This window comes from Danio rerio, chromosome 9 (genome assembly GCF_049306965.1).
Source record: "Danio rerio strain Tuebingen ecotype United States chromosome 9, GRCz12tu, whole genome shotgun sequence".
Taxonomy (NCBI): domain Eukaryota; kingdom Metazoa; phylum Chordata; class Actinopteri; order Cypriniformes; family Danionidae; genus Danio; species Danio rerio.
Genome location: NC_133184.1, coordinates 17,810,917 through 17,826,559, shown reverse-complemented (window position 1 = coordinate 17,826,559; position 15,643 = coordinate 17,810,917). Strand labels below are relative to the sequence as shown.

Sequence of the window (15,643 nt, the reverse complement as noted above, 5' to 3'; positions counted from 1 at the left end):
CAGCACAGCCAATAGTGTTTAGCCTCTCTGCCCTGTACAGCACTCTCCCAAACACATATTCCACATCTACTGCACAATACATGTCTCTCTCCTGCTGTCTTTTTTTTCTCTGATTCTCATTTTTCAATAGCACGATGCTTTGTGTGATGGTGTAGTGCAGCTGATTGATATGAGTAACCAAAATGTGATGGTGCTGTGCAGCTGATTGGCATTGACATCGGCCAATCGGCACGTAGCACCGCCTTTTTAAACCTGATTGGTCGGTGCTTGGGATACGTCACGTCCGACTCCGACGCACTGGTTTGGGTGTCTGTAGCCGCGGCTACAGTGCATCGTGTGGCGGTGGCTTTTCCCTCGGCTGTGGTGGCTGGATGACTGTTCAGTTGCAGCTATTAATTCCGGCACCTCGCTGTATTATATCGACCAACGAGTGATTTAGAACGTGTCTGAGTGTGCGCCCATTGGATCCTCCCTTTTCCCCTTTCTTTCTCTCTTACGTCGGATCTTCCTCGGGTATCATTTGCTTACTAGCTCCCGTGTTCATCGCTATTGCCGTGGTTACCGGAGACCGTCTGCAACTGCTGCTAATGCTAACGGCGGCGTATTGGCTGCCGCTTGGACACCACCAATGCAGCTGCTAGCGGGGACTGCCTGCAATAACTCTTAGCGTGCTGCTTTGTGCTCCCCTTCATTCTTTCATTTGTTTATTTGTGTTGGATAATTGATTTGTCAACATAAGCATTCTTCTGTTTTTTTGTTGTGTCTATTTATGCAAAGTATTGATTTTGTTTTTCGTTATTAAGAGTATTCTTTGGTGAATTTAGTCTTTCTAGTAACAGTTAATGTTGGGTCTAGTGTAGGTCAGATGGTGTAAATACAGCTGTAGCTATCTTTCAATTAGATCATGTAAAGTAGGTGTTAACCTGATTGACCCACTTATTTGTGTTTTGTTGGTTATTGATTTTTATTTTTATTTATTTCAGGAACTGAGGTTTCCCCCGGTGGATGACGGGTCACTTTCCACTGGTGGTGGTGTTTCTCTATCGTGTGCTGTGGACACTGAGTGCGTGATAGCGTGATTTTTGAGTGCACTGTGGTGTGTGCGTGTGCTGGGGTAAAGTCTGTCCACTCGTACCCAGTCAGTGGGAACCTCCAATCCTGGTTTGGTTTTGTTTATTTATTGTTTCTTGTGTTTAATAATGAAGTGGGAGTTTTTGATGTATTTTTAAGAACCGTACCATTTGGTAGTTTTATTCCAAATAAATATTTTTGTACTTTTTCATTAACTCACGTCTCTGTGCCTTTCTGGGAGAAACGAACCTGTGTCCTTTTCTAATAGTTGTTTCCCTGGGTAACTCCTGGGGTGGCGTAGTCGGTTATTTTTAATTACAGAGATTTAAACCCTACTCTATACCCTCGTCACATTCTGGCGTAGTCGGCAGGGTTCCCCCTCATTGTGTGCAGAGACGTGTGTTTGTTTTTGTATATTTTCATTTTTGTAGGAATTGAATTGCGGCAGTCTCCCTCCCCTATTCTTTTTGGTGAGTCAACAAACGTTGACTTTTCGCTTGTACGTTGTAGCAATGGAAGATGAATTGCGTGAGTTAAGGGAGTTGGTAACTCAATTAAAAGCTGATAATGAGCGACTACGGCAAGAGCAGGTGCCAGCTGCACTGCCGGGTCCATCTAATATTTCTATTCCTGTTGTTTCAGATCCTCCCCTCATTGATGCTGGTCCCTCGTCAACCGAACGATTTGTTTTCGTTCCTCGAGACCGTAAATGTCCAAAATTCAGTGGCCGGTCCGGAATTGACATCAATGAGTGGGTGGAAGAAGCAGAGGCTTGTATGCGTCTTCGCCATTTGTCTTCAGCTGATCGGGCATTTTTCTTGTTTGATCACCTGGAGGGAGAGGCAAGAGAGGAAATTCGTTATAGGCCACAGAGTGAAAGGGAGGATCCAAAGCGGGTGATTCAGGTATTGCGCGATCTATATGGCTGTACTAAGTCTTATGTAGCTCTTCAGGAGTCATTCTTTTCCAGAAGACAGCAGGAAGGGGAGACTTTGGTGGAGTTTTCCTTAGCCCTGATGAGCCTTCTGGAAAAGGTTAAAGGTCAGTCACCTCATGGCATGCCTAATGCAGAAATTTTACTGCGAGATCAGTTTGTGGAAAACGTTAATGATTGCACCCTTCGTCGTGAACTTAAGCAGTTTGTTCGGCGTCAACCTACTGCCACATTGGTTGACGTACGTGGTGAAGCACTTCGGTGGGAAAGAGAGGGCATGCCTGGGGGAGCGCGGGGCCGAAGTCAGTCTGTTCCATCAGTTTATGGTATTCAGTATGGGGTGCAGGGGAATCGAAGTGTTAGTAGTGGGGCAAAGTCTGAAATGACTGAATTGCGGAACATGTTGCTGAAGCAGCAGCAACAATTAAATCAACTAGTTCAAAGTATGTCTCTGCTTCAGAGTTGTTCACCCAGTTTGCCGCCACCTAAAGTTAACCCTGTTATTTGCAGAAGATGTCGTCAGCCAGGCCATTTTGCGAGAAATTGCGATGGTGGGCGGATGTCGGTCCGTGCACCATCAGCCCAAATAACTTCTGCTTTAACAAGACGCGAACAGTCATCCTCCAGCCAGCCGTCGGAAAACTAGTTCCCACCAAGTTACAGGGCCATAACTTGGTTGGGAAAAGGGTAGGCTCTAATGATCATATGCCGTGTTTAATGTCTACATGTCCGAAGCTCGTTGTAACTATAGGTGGGGTTCAGGTCCCTTGTTTGGTTGACACCGGCTCCATGGTGTCCACCATTACTGAGAGTTGTTTCATGACTAATTTTGGGCTGTGGGGTCAAGAACAGCTTAGATCATGTCATTGGTTACAGCTTAGAGCTGCAAATGGTCTTTCAATTCCTTATATTGGTTATTTGGAATTAGATATAGAGCTTTGTGGGCGAGTAGTTTCAGGCTGTGGCGTGCTGGTTGTTAAAGATCCTCCTGGGGGCATGTGTGCACAAACACCTGGTGTATTGGGTATGAATGTGTTGAGCCGCTGCTACCAGGAGCTATTCGGCCAGCATGGTACAGGCCTTTTTGATTTACCGGCAGTATCACAGGCCCCTAGTTTTATCTTTCAGGCCTTACAAAATTGTCATCAAGCTGGAGTTCAGCCAGTTAAAGATGCAGAAGGACAAGTCAGAGTGCGTGGACGTCGGGCGTGTCGCATCCCAGGTGGCACTGTAAAATTTGTTGCTACAACTTGTTCGGTGCAGTATTCTGGTAATGCTGTACTGTTTGAACCTCAAATTTCTGGTCTCCCTGCAGGTTTGCTGGCCTCTCCTGCGCTCCTAAAGGTGGATGGTGGTACGGTCTATGTGCCCATAGTCAACGTGGGCACTATAGATGTGGTATTGTACGCCAGAACTATTGTGGGCGTTGTGAGTAAGGTTGATGTAGTTACGTTACCCCCAGAGGTCGCAGAGGTAAACATGGTGGCCGCTAGGGTAAGTGCACAGTCTTCTCCCTCTGTCCAGGAGCAAATAGCCACATTAGACCTGTCAAAACTGCCTGAGGTAGAGCAGGGTAAAGTTAGGGCATTGCTGTTGAAGTATTTGCCTGTGTTTTCCAGTTACGATGGTGATTTGGGTTGTACAAACCTGATATCTCACGATATACCATTGTTAGATGAGATCCCTGTCAGGCAGCGGTTCAGGCGCATCCCTCCGTCTGAGTATGAGGTGGTAAAGGCACATATCAACCAACTGCTAGAGACCCAGGTGATTAGAGAAAGTTCCAGTCCTTATGCTTCGCCCATTGTCCTGGTTAAGAAAAAAGACTGTGGTCTGCGCATGTGTGTAGACTACCGTCGTTTGAATGCGAAAACCAGAAAGGATGCATTCCCTCTACCACGTATTGAGGAAACTTTGGACTCGCTGGCTGGGGCCTGTTGGTTTTCCACCATGGACCTAGCCAGTGGGTATAACCAGGTGCCTGTAACTGAGAAGGACAAGCCTAAGACTGCCTTCTGTACCCCTTTTGGCCTTTTTGAGTGGAATAGGATGGCGTTTGGACTGTGTAATGCCCCAAGCACCTTCCAACGATTGATGGAACGGTTGTTTGGGGATCAACAGTGCCAATCCCTCCTCCTGTATTTGGATGATATTATTGTCTTTTCCTCCTCTATAGATGAACATCTGGCACGGATGGAGGTTGTCCTGAGCCGTCTGCAGAGGGAAGGGTTGAAGGCCAAGTTATCCAAGTGTGCTTTCTTTCAAAGGGAAGTGCGTTATTTGGGTCACGTTATTTCGTCAGAGGGGGTCTCTACCGATCCAGGTAAAGTGGAGGCAGTGGCCAACTGGCCTTGCCCGACCAGCGTTACCGAGTTGCGCTCATTTTTGGGGTTTGCTAGCTACTACCGTCGTTTTGTGGAGGGGTTTTCCAAATTGGCTGCCCCTCTCCATAGGCTGGTGGCTCAGCTTGCAAACCCAAAACAGCGAAAGGGCAATGCCCATGACTTTGCGGCTTCTTGGTCCACAGAATGTCAAAGTAGCTTTGAGGGGTTGAAAATTAAGCTAACTAGTGCTCCAGTGTTGGCCTATGCTGATTTTTCTCTGCCTTTTATTTTAGAGATCGATGCCAGTCAGGGAGGCTTGGGGGCAGTCCTCTCACAGGAACAACAAGGCAAAGTGCGACCAATAGCATATGGCAGCCGCAGTCTTAGGCCCACCGAGCGTAATCCATCTAATTATAGTTCAATGAAATTGGAGTTTTTGGCACTCAAGTGGTCCATGACTGAAAAGTTCAGGGAGTATTTGTTAGGCCAAAAATGTATTGTCTTTACTGATAACAACCCCCTTAGCTACCTGAATTCTGCCAAGTTAGGTGCAATGGAGCATCGTTGGGCTGCTCAATTGTCCGCATTTGACTTTGAAATAAAGTATAGATCGGGTAGGAGCAATCGTAACGCAGACGCTTTGTCCCGGCAGAACTTTTCCAGTACAGGAGAAGTTCAAGGCCTGTGTCCAGGGGTGGCTGTTCCAGCTGTGTTGCAGCAAGTGGCCCCAGATGGATTGGTGACCCAGGTCAATCAAGTTACCGCCTTTCCCTGCCCCTCTGGCAGTGACATGGGTGCTCTGCAGGAAGCAGACACAGTCATTGGTGAGGTGTTGGTGTTTTGGAGGCGTAAGTTGCTCCCTACCTCGGAGGAGCGTAAGCAGCTCTCTCGCTTGGCAGTCATCTTGCTTCGCCAATGGGGCCGCCTTGTGGAAATTGAAGGGGTGCTCTATCGGCGTGTGTCACGGCCGGATGGCGGAGAGGAAGTTCTCCAGGTGTTACTACCAGCCGTCATGAAGACTGAGGTCTTGACCCAGCTGCACCAGCAGCATGGACATCAGGGGGTTGAGCGTACTTCCCAGCTGGTTCGTCAGAGATGTTACTGGCCGGGTATGTTTGCTGACATTGCACGCTGGTGCCAGGAGTGTGAGCGCTGCCAGTGTGCTAAAGGCACCCCCTCGGCTCCCAGTAGTTATATGGGACACCTTCTGGCTTCTCGGCCTAATGAGATTTTAGCTCTCGATTTCACTTTGATGGATCCTTCAAGATCTGGCCTAGAAAATGTGTTGGTCATGACTGACATATTTACAAAGTACACCTTAGCTATACCCACTAGAGACCAACGGGCTGAGACTGTAGCACAGGTCCTTGTGGCCGAATGGTTTTGTAAATTTGGGGTGCCAGGTCGCATCCACTCCGACCAAGGTCGTAATTTTGAGTCCACTTTGATTCAGCAGCTGTGTGGGTTGTATGGAGTTGTAAAGTCACGTACTAGTCCATACCACCCTGCTGGAAATGGTCAATGTGAGCGTTTCAATAGAACGTTGCATGATCTGCTGCGTTCTCTTCCACCTTCTAAAAAGAGTGATTGGCCACTTTGTCTCCCTCAGGTTCTCTTTGCGTACAACACTACTCCTCACCAGTCAACTGGAGAATCCCTGTACTATTTGATGTTTGGACAGGAACCTAAACTTCCCATTGATTTCCTCTTGGGTAGAGTTAAAGAGCCGTCAGCCGGCAGTGTTCATGGGTGGATTGTGGAACAGCAAGATCGGTTACAAGTCGCTTTTGAAGGTGCTCGTGAGCGATTGGGTGCCGCAGCCGACCGGCGAAAGGCCCGGCATGATCTTCAGGTAAGGGAAGCACCACTGAAGGAGGGTCAACTAGTTTACCTTCGCGATCATAGTGTGCGAGGTAGACGTAAAATCCAAGACCTGTGGAGCTCAGTGGTCTACCAAGTCCTAAAAGCACCTACTGAAAGTGGAGTAGTCTATACTATTGCTCCTGTTGCAGACCTCAGTAAAACCAAACATGTACACAGATCCTTGTTGAAGGCCCAGCTTGGTCCGAATCTGCTTCCTAGTCCACCTGAACCTGCAATGGGTGATGGCATGCAGCCTTCAGATGAGGAGTGTGATGGAGACTTGCTGGTTCTAGTTCCTGAGACACCAGAGCTTAGAGGAAGGTCAAGGTCACAGGGTGCTGTCCCCCCTGTTCCTCGGGTGGTAGACGAGGAACTGGAGGGTCGAGCAACTGGGGAGACTGTGCAGCCTGAAGTGGTGCCCTCTAACCCTGTAAGAGCAGCAGAAGTTGTGGTAAGGAGAACTGTGAGAAGTACGGCAGGTCAGCATTCTAACCTGCACCACCTCCCACGAGCTGTAGGTACAGGGACAGTGTCCAGTATAGCGACTAACCCTTTTGGTACATTCTTTCGCCCTTGGAATTAGGCTCTTCGATTAATGATATGTTTAGTTCACCGTCGGGGCGACGTTGCAGAAATTGGGGGTGGAATGTGATGGTGTAGTGCAGCTGATTGATATGAGTAACCAAAATGTGATGGTGCTGTGCAGCTGATTGGCATTGACATCGGCCAATCGGCACGTAGCACCGCCTTTTTAAACCTGATTGGTCAGTGCTTGGGATACGTCACGTCCGACTCCGACGCACTGGTTTGGGTGTCTGTAGCCGCGGCTACAGTGCATCGTGTGGCGGTGGCTTTTCCCTCGGCTGTGGTGGCTGGATGACTGTTCAGTTGCAGCTATTAATTCCGGCACCTCGCTGTATTATATCGACCAACGAGTGATTTAGAACGTGTCTGAGTGTGCGCCCATTGGATCCTCCCTTTTCCCCTTTCTTTCTCTCTTACGTCGGATCTTCCTCGGGTATCATTTGCTTACTAGCTCCCGTGTTCATCGCTATTGCCGTGGTTACCGGAGACCGTCTGCAACTGCTGCTAATGCTAACGGCGGCGTATTGGCTGCCGCTTGGACACCACCAATGCAGCTGCTAGCGGGGACTGCCTGCAATAACTCTTAGCGTGCTGCTTTGTGCTCCCCTTCATTCTTTCATTTGTTTATTTGTGTTGGATAATTGATTTGTCAACATAAGCATTCTTCTGTTTTTTTGTTGTGTCTATTTATGCAAAGTATTGATTTTGTTTTTCGTTATTAAGAGTATTCTTTGGTGAATTTAGTCTTTCTAGTAACAGTTAATGTTGGGTCTAGTGTAGGTCAGATGGTGTAAATACAGCTGTAGCTATCTTTCAATTAGATCATGTAAAGTAGGTGTTAACCTGATTGACCCACTTATTTGTGTTTTGTTGGTTATTGATTTTTATTTTTATTTATTTCAGGAACTGAGGTTTCCCCCGGTGGATGACGGGTCACTTTCCACTGGTGGTGGTGTTTCTCTATCGTGTGCTGTGGACACTGAGTGCGTGATAGCGTGATTTTTGAGTGCACTGTGGTGTGTGCGTGTGCTGGGGTAAAGTCTGTCCACTCGTACCCAGTCAGTGGGAACCTCCAATCCTGGTTTGGTTTTGTTTATTTATTGTTTCTTGTGTTTAATAATGAAGTGGGAGTTTTTGATGTATTTTTAAGAACCGTACCATTTGGTAGTTTTATTCCAAATAAATATTTTTGTACTTTTTCATTAACTCACGTCTCTGTGCCTTTCTGGGAGAAACGAACCTGTGTCCTTTTCTAATAGTTGTTTCCCTGGGTAACTCCTGGGGTGGCGTAGTCGGTTATTTTTAATTACAGAGATTTAAACCCTACTCTATACCCTCGTCACATTCGCAACGATTGTTGGTTTCAACCAGTACTTAGAGTTTGTGTAAAAAGTATACTGTATGCTGTAAACTTTAAAATTTAAGTCTAAGAAATTTGTATTAATTTAATTTAGCAATAATATATTTGGGACTTGTGGAGCTGTACATTGATGGATTTGCTCTTCAGTGTTTGGACTTTTAGCAGTGTAAATTAAATCACATGCAACCAAATTAAACTGAACTTCAACTCTGAAAACTGGACTGACAGTTTTAATTTAATAGAACTTCTATTTTAGCTGCTTTGACACAATCTACATTGTGAAAGTGCTATAGAATTAAAGACTAATTTAATTTGATATATATTTAATGGGGTATATGAACACAAACTTTTAATTTCATCCAGCCAACAACAATAGGTAATTCTCTTCAGAAACAATTTTGTTGTTCTGGTTGAAAGACAACATTTTGCACGCTGGAGGAAGGATGACACCATGGCTGAAGGATTTATTTTGGACAGGTAATGTTCTGTTTTCATATTATTTTAGCTTCACGCAAAGCTCATGTAGATGTTGTTATTACAAATGGGTTATATGCACAGAAGCATTGCTTAGCCACTGAAATCATCCGGCAATAGATTGTGACTATTTTTAGTTTCATAAGGGACCTTTAACAGCATTGAAAATGTAGATTTTATTTAGTTTAACAACAAAACAGGTAAATAGCTCTATTCTGCCAAGCCTGCTTCACTGAGGTGAAGTTGGTTTTATATTCACATCTCTATACTGTTTACCACTCCACCCTGAATATTCGGTCTGAAATAGTATAGTAATAGTATAGAAATAGTAAGGCTTAGTAATAATTGTAATTCCTGCACGCCGCGACCAAGTACTAGCCGCTTTAGCTCAACACATGAGAGAGGGTTCTGCTGTCATTTTTAAGGTGCGTAAGCTTGTGTTTCAGAAGGCGTGGCTCTGGACGGCAGAGGAGGGACTGTGATTCAGAGATTTATGCTAACCGGTTAGCATTGTGGCAGATCACCTACCTTTAAGTTTATTTAACTGAATGTATTTTAATTACATTACAACATTGATGCTGTAAAAGGAACTTTATGAAAGTGAAAATAGTTGCAGCTGGAAGGTCATCCGCTGCGTAAAACATATGCTGGATAAGTTGGCAGTTCATTCCGCTGTGGCAACCCCAGATTAATAAAGGGACTAAGCCAAAAAGAAAATTAATGAAATTAATGAACGAATGAACGAACGAATGAATACAAAGGAAATCCTTTACCCATTAAAGCATTCTTTTGAGTTTTTGTGGCCATGCATGTATGCCATATGCTTCATCTTCCCCATTTAAAGACACAGATGGCAACCTTCCTTTACAAGAATCAGCATCATTCTGTGTGGTCGCCATGTAGACCTAGAAAATTTGATAATGGTTTTTGCTTGATAACCCCCAATAAACTGGTGGAGTCAAGCCAGATTTACTGCACACTAACACACACACACACACACCCACAGCCACAAAAGCTGTCAATCTCTTGCCAGAGGAGCTGGACATTGTCAACAAGCCATCATATTCCAGAATAGCACAGCAAATCCCAAAGAAGGTCAAAGCTGTTTTGAGAAACCTCACTGTACTCACCGCCTGACAAAAGCGTTCTCATGGGTAAAAAGAAACTAAGTAGTAATTCTTTTTCGCTCAAAATTTGCAATTAAAGCTCATTTTGGTGATTTAGTGAAATTAGTGCAAACGTGAGTGTGGTGGTGGTGGGGCATACAAGTGGCCTACTTATTTTAAAATGAGAAGGAATTAATAAATCATGCTTTGTAATTGATTTTGCTCCCACATCATTGTCATGACAACAGTGTTTTGCATCCAAGAATCGGTACACCACCCTAAACCTATGACCCACCTGTGTGCAGTTTCTCAAATGAAGTCGCTGCAATATGACACTGCAAACAATGACAGACAGCAAGGCCACCCTGATTTGTCAGAGCCTTGTAAAAATACCAGATACAACCTTTTATTCTTTGCCTGATGGCATATAAAGATTTATAACCAGGGGATAGAAATGTGGAAAATAGTAGAAAGGGAAAAAAAAGTCAATATGATTCTTTGGGGGATGAATATAACGATTTGTATAGCACTGATCTGGTGCAATGGATCAGTGTTGGATATCATTCACCCCACTGAAGGAAGCACCACCTGAGGCATATTGGAAAATTTCCACCTCACTTTTAACTGTTCACCTCATTTGTATTCACATTACGAAGTGGAAACACAGAGAAAGGTGCTAAGAGAAAATCTTTCCTGTCATTTATGTTCTTTAAAAGCACTTAGGAGACATCAGGTAGCTGTCAGTTCTTTAGTTTGTTGTCATATTAAACTGTCTTTTTCACAGTGGTCTCACAAGATGGTATAAAGACTTGATTCAAGTATAAAGGCAATATAGTATTCACTCTTTCTTTGTTAATGTCTCTAGATTTATAGATCTACTAACGGTCGACTTTATACCATAATGATTTACTGCAGCTACAAATAATATTGTCAAGCAAGGTAGTAAATTTAAATGCTTCAACCGTAAATGTGAAAGGTAGGCTATCTATTTTCGTAACATCACCTGGATGAGTCCCAGATTCATCTGGTGTCCACCTTGAAACTCCTTGAAAGCTTGCACGTTTGACAGTTCCCTCTTTAAGTATTATTTCCTGAAATAAAATCAATATTATTTTTGAACCTCTTCTTAGATAAAACTGCTACACTCTCAGAAACAAAGGGCCCTATCATGCACCCGCCACAATGCGGCGCAAGGCGCAACACTATTGTTGTTTGCTAGTTTCAGCTTGGCACTAGAGTCGTTTTGACGTTTTGTGCCCCGCTGTTTAAATAGCAAATGCATTTGCGCTCATATGTGCGCCCATAGGTGTTCTAGTCTAAAATATATCATTTTTTGACCACACTTCATTGCTATTGTTCATTTATCCGTTTGCTGGAAATTAGAACTGAATTTAGAAATAGTTTTGAAATAAATCTTTGCACTTAATAAACGAAATTAATTATTTATAGGCTTATGGATGTTTGTGCATTCAAAGTTTCCCTATCCACGAGAGTGAAAGTGAAAGTAGATAATGAGAAGGCTTATCTCTCATACTCACACTGTAGATGCTCTGTTTAACTGTTTTCTTGCTAATGAAAAGCTCAGTTTTTCCAATTACAACGTCGTCATGTAAATAGCAAATGCTCTATGGCACGACACAACTGACTCTTAAAGGAAATGAGAGATGAGACCCTGATTGGTTTATTCTCAAAACACACCTATAACTCATTAAGAAAATAAGTTTAACCCTTTTAGACCATGCGCCATGGCGCAAAGCAGATTTTTCCAGTGGATTCTGACACGCCCCTAATGCGTTTACACCCTGCGCTTTGCACTTTGCACATGGATCGTCAAAATAAAGCCCAATAAAGGTCACTGAGGTAGTACCTTTTCAAAAGGTACACATTTGTTTTAAAGGGTCCATATTGGTACCTCAAAAGTATAAATTGGAACCAAAACATTTTAAAGGAAACACTTTTGCATTTTTTTTAGATACTATGTACCCTTGAGGTATTAATATGAACCTTTCAGGTACAAATTTGTACCTTTTGAAAAGGTACCACCCCAGTGACAATTTATTTGTGAGAGTGTAGAATTTCATCTGGAACTGACAGTAATGCTGCTTGAACACCCAGAAACCTCTTACTCTCAGAAAAAAGGTACAAAGCTGTCACTAAGTCAGTATCTTTTTAAACTTTTGTATATTTATTTCTAAGAGGATACATTAGTAGAATACTATATGTGACATTTCAAGCAATTTTATAAAATTTTATTTGAAATAGTATTATAAAAAAAAGAGAGATTAGAAATTATAAAGCTAAATTGTCTTCATATATGGAAAGGTTCCATAACAAAACAGATCACTTAATTGAAAGCTTTTATAGTGTAATCCACCCTGATTCTTAACTCTCACAGATAAATGCAGTGCCTTCATCTTTTAAATACACTCATACTTATATTCAAGGTCAGCATTATCTGCTATCATCTAATTTATGAAATGCTAAACATTGTGTAAACATCTTTCAGACTGCAAGTGGCATTAAAAGAGTAAGGACCCATAACGATTTTGAACCATAGGAACCAACATCGTTCATGGGTGAGTCACTGTGTAAACCTTGAAAACATTTTCTTAATTAGGATAAAGCAATATCTAATTTCCTTAATTGTCTTGTACTTTAATCACTGACTACACAAGGCTTAAATTTACTTTTTTTGCCATTAAAATTCCATTGCCACACATTAAGTCTGGCAACATGTGTTTCTTCATCTAGGTTCCCTTTTAAGCACACAGCGTAATTCAGTAGTATAGTAGCTAAGTTGCAATTTCCTGTAATTTAGAAGTAATGGCCTTTTCATTTTATCAGATCTTTATTTCCTGAGCGGGCAGGCCTTTTCTCTAAAGCGAAGCAAGATGACTAGTGGCAGGGGGAGAAAGGAGAGCTAAAGTGATAACAGCACAACTGTTTGCAGCTCACCTAACTATAGACAATAAAGGCAGTCTGACCACATTTTACTTCCAAAGTCTGTTGTTGTTATTGCTATTATTAATAAAACATAAAATAACTTTTAGTAAAAAAGTTTGTATATTATTCAGTAACATTCTAAAGTGTTATTTAAATACTATAATAAATTATTATAAATTTGTGTATTTATGTTTTAAGATGTGACACGGTGGCTCAGTTTTTAGCACTGTCACCTCACAGCGAGAAGGTCGCTGATCCGAGCCCTGGGTGGGCCAGTTTGCATGTTCTCCGCGTGTTGGCGTGGGATTGCCTGAGTGCTCCGGTTTCTCTAACAGTCCAAAGACATGCGCTATTGGTGAATTGAATAAACTACATTGATCAAAGTGTATGTGTGTGGATGTTTCCCAGTGATGGGTTGCAGCTGTAAGGGCATCCGCTATGTAAAACATATGCTGTATAAGTTGGCGGTTGGCAACGCAGTGGCGCAGTAGGTAGTGCTTTTACCTAACAGCAAGAAGGTCGCTGAGTCGCTGGTTTAAACCTTGGCTCAGTTGGTGATTTTGTGTGGAGTTTACATGTTCTCCCTGCATTCGCGTGGGTTTCCTCCAGGTGCTCCGGTTTCCCCCAGAGTCCAAAAACATGCGGTATAGGTGAATTGGGTCGCTAAATTGTCCATTGTTTGTGTGTGCGTGTGCGCGTGCATGTGTACGTGTGTGTGTGGATATTTTCCAGAGATTCGTTGCAGCTAAAAGGGCATCCGCTGCGTAAAAACGTGCTGGATAAGTTGGCTGTTCATTCCACTGTGGCGACCCCGGATTAATAAAGGGACTAAGCCGAAAGGAAAATGAATGAATGAATGAAGTTGGCAGTTCGATCCATTCTCTGTAGTGCCCCTGATGAATACAGAGACTAAGCCAAATGAAAATGAATGTATTAAGATTATGTTTTAATTGTGACAATTTTATTTGCTTTTGTCATTTGTGTTTGTTCGAATGTTTTATTCTAGTTTTCGTATTTTTGGCAGATTCATTTATTTATTGTAATTTATCGCAATTCCTTGACTTTAAGTGTTTGATTTCACCTTTCAAAGAAAGATTTGTATGTTTTTGTCACGTTTAATTTTAAATTTATTCAATTTGATTGAATACCAGCATAGTTGTCATTTTAGAATTTACTGCTGCTCAGATATTAAGACCTTTTATAAGACAAAATTTAAAAGACAAAATACACAAACTGTATATTTTAACAAACATTTTTTGTTTTATGATTTTACAGAATACATTTAAATAAACCACATTAACTGAACTACATTAAAAGTGCCATATGTATTCCTATAATCACTCTGATATTGATTTTTAATAATAATAATAATAATAATAATTCCTTACATTTATATAGCGCTTTTCTGGGCACTCAAAGCGCTTTACACACAATGGGGGGATCTCCTCATCCACCACCAGTGTGCAGCATCCACCTGGATGACGCGACGGCAGCCATTTTGCGCCAGACCACACACCACACACCAGCTGATTGGTGGAGAGGAGACAGCGATGAAGCCAATTGGAATATGGGGATGGTTAGGAGGCCATGATGGACAAAGGCCAGTGGGCAGATTTGGCCTGGATGCCGGGGTTAAACCCCTACTCTTTTCGAAGGACATCCTGGGATTTTTAACGACCACAGAGAGTCGGGACCTCGATTTAACGTCTCATCCGAAAGACGGCGCTCACTGAGCAGTATAGCGTCCCCGTCACTATACTGGGGCTTAAGGACCCACAGAGACCGCAGGTTGGGCGCCCCCTGCTGGCCTCACTAACACCACTTCCGGCAGCAACCTAGCTTTCCCATGTGGTCTCCCATCCAGGTACTGAACGGGCGCAGCCCTGCTTAGCTTCAGTGGGCGACCATGTGAGAGTTGCAGAGAGCTAGCTGCCGGCCAGCAGCTTGTTTTGAGTAAAACAATCAAAATTCAAAAACATTTTTCTATAATTTATGTTGTTTCTTTTTTGCAAGATAGTTATTTTATTAATATTATTAAGCTCAAAATAACTATTTTTAATAGCTATTACAATTTAGTCCAAAGGAATTAACCTTTCCAGGTAGTACAGAAGTGCTGTGTCAATAAAAACAAACAAGTACAACTCAATACCACAAAAAAAAAAAAAAAAAAAACATGTGATCTAAAAAGAAAAGACAAGAAAAGAAAAAAAGTGAAGAAAAAAACAGGTTATTTTTGTGCACTCGGTATGTGGCATAGCGATATTAAGACTTTCGGCTGAATCTTAGACTGAATCAGGAGGTAAAAAAACAAACATGCTGACACTTACTTGCTGATCTCTGCTGTGTGTGCTGCCAACTGGCTCTCACGATGATGTATTGACAGATGCAGTTCTCTCCTGTGCTTTTCTGGGCTTGAGAATTTGGTTTACAGGAGCACCATGGGAAATAAAAAAGGGGATGCCCAAGGGCCTAGCTAGATGAGGATGAATGAAGACATTCCTAAATGTCAGCAACAAAACTATTGGGCCAAGCTGAGACACGCACCTTACAGCTGGAGCTAAACAAACTGAGTTTGGTGTCCATAATTTTCCTCTGCATTCCTTTCAAATGATCAAATGCGGCAGACCATGCTTCACTAACTAATTAAGTATTCAATTTGATCATATTACATCTCTGCAGCACAAAAAAAAAATGCTTCAGTTTGAAATGAACTGTATATTGACTTTGTTCTAACAAACAGTTTGACTTCAACTAAAATGACCAGTGATTTGATTTAAATATAGCTCATATTGTAATAAGAAAATTATTTTAAAAATACTGATCAAATGAAGATTGGCTAGTAGTACTGATTTATTTCAAAATCTCAAACATTTGAACAGTAATGTATGTACAGTATATATTCTCTGTCGGCTGCTAGTAGCTAATTATTTTATTTTTATGTGCCTCTAGAGTTATTGATCACAAGACATTTATGGCTCAGGTG

At 42.5% G+C, this 15,643-nt stretch overlaps 1 long non-coding RNA gene across 1 annotated transcript; it reads left to right on the top strand.

The window, feature by feature from the left end:
• Positions 1–463: 463 nt before the first annotated feature.
• On the top strand, positions 464–7,983 carry LOC141376097 (uncharacterized). Its single transcript, XR_012385255.1, has 2 exons — positions 464–2,112; positions 7,681–7,983. It is a non-coding gene; the product is annotated as an uncharacterized lncRNA (long non-coding RNA).
• The last annotated feature ends 7,660 nt before the right edge of the window (positions 7,984–15,643 follow it).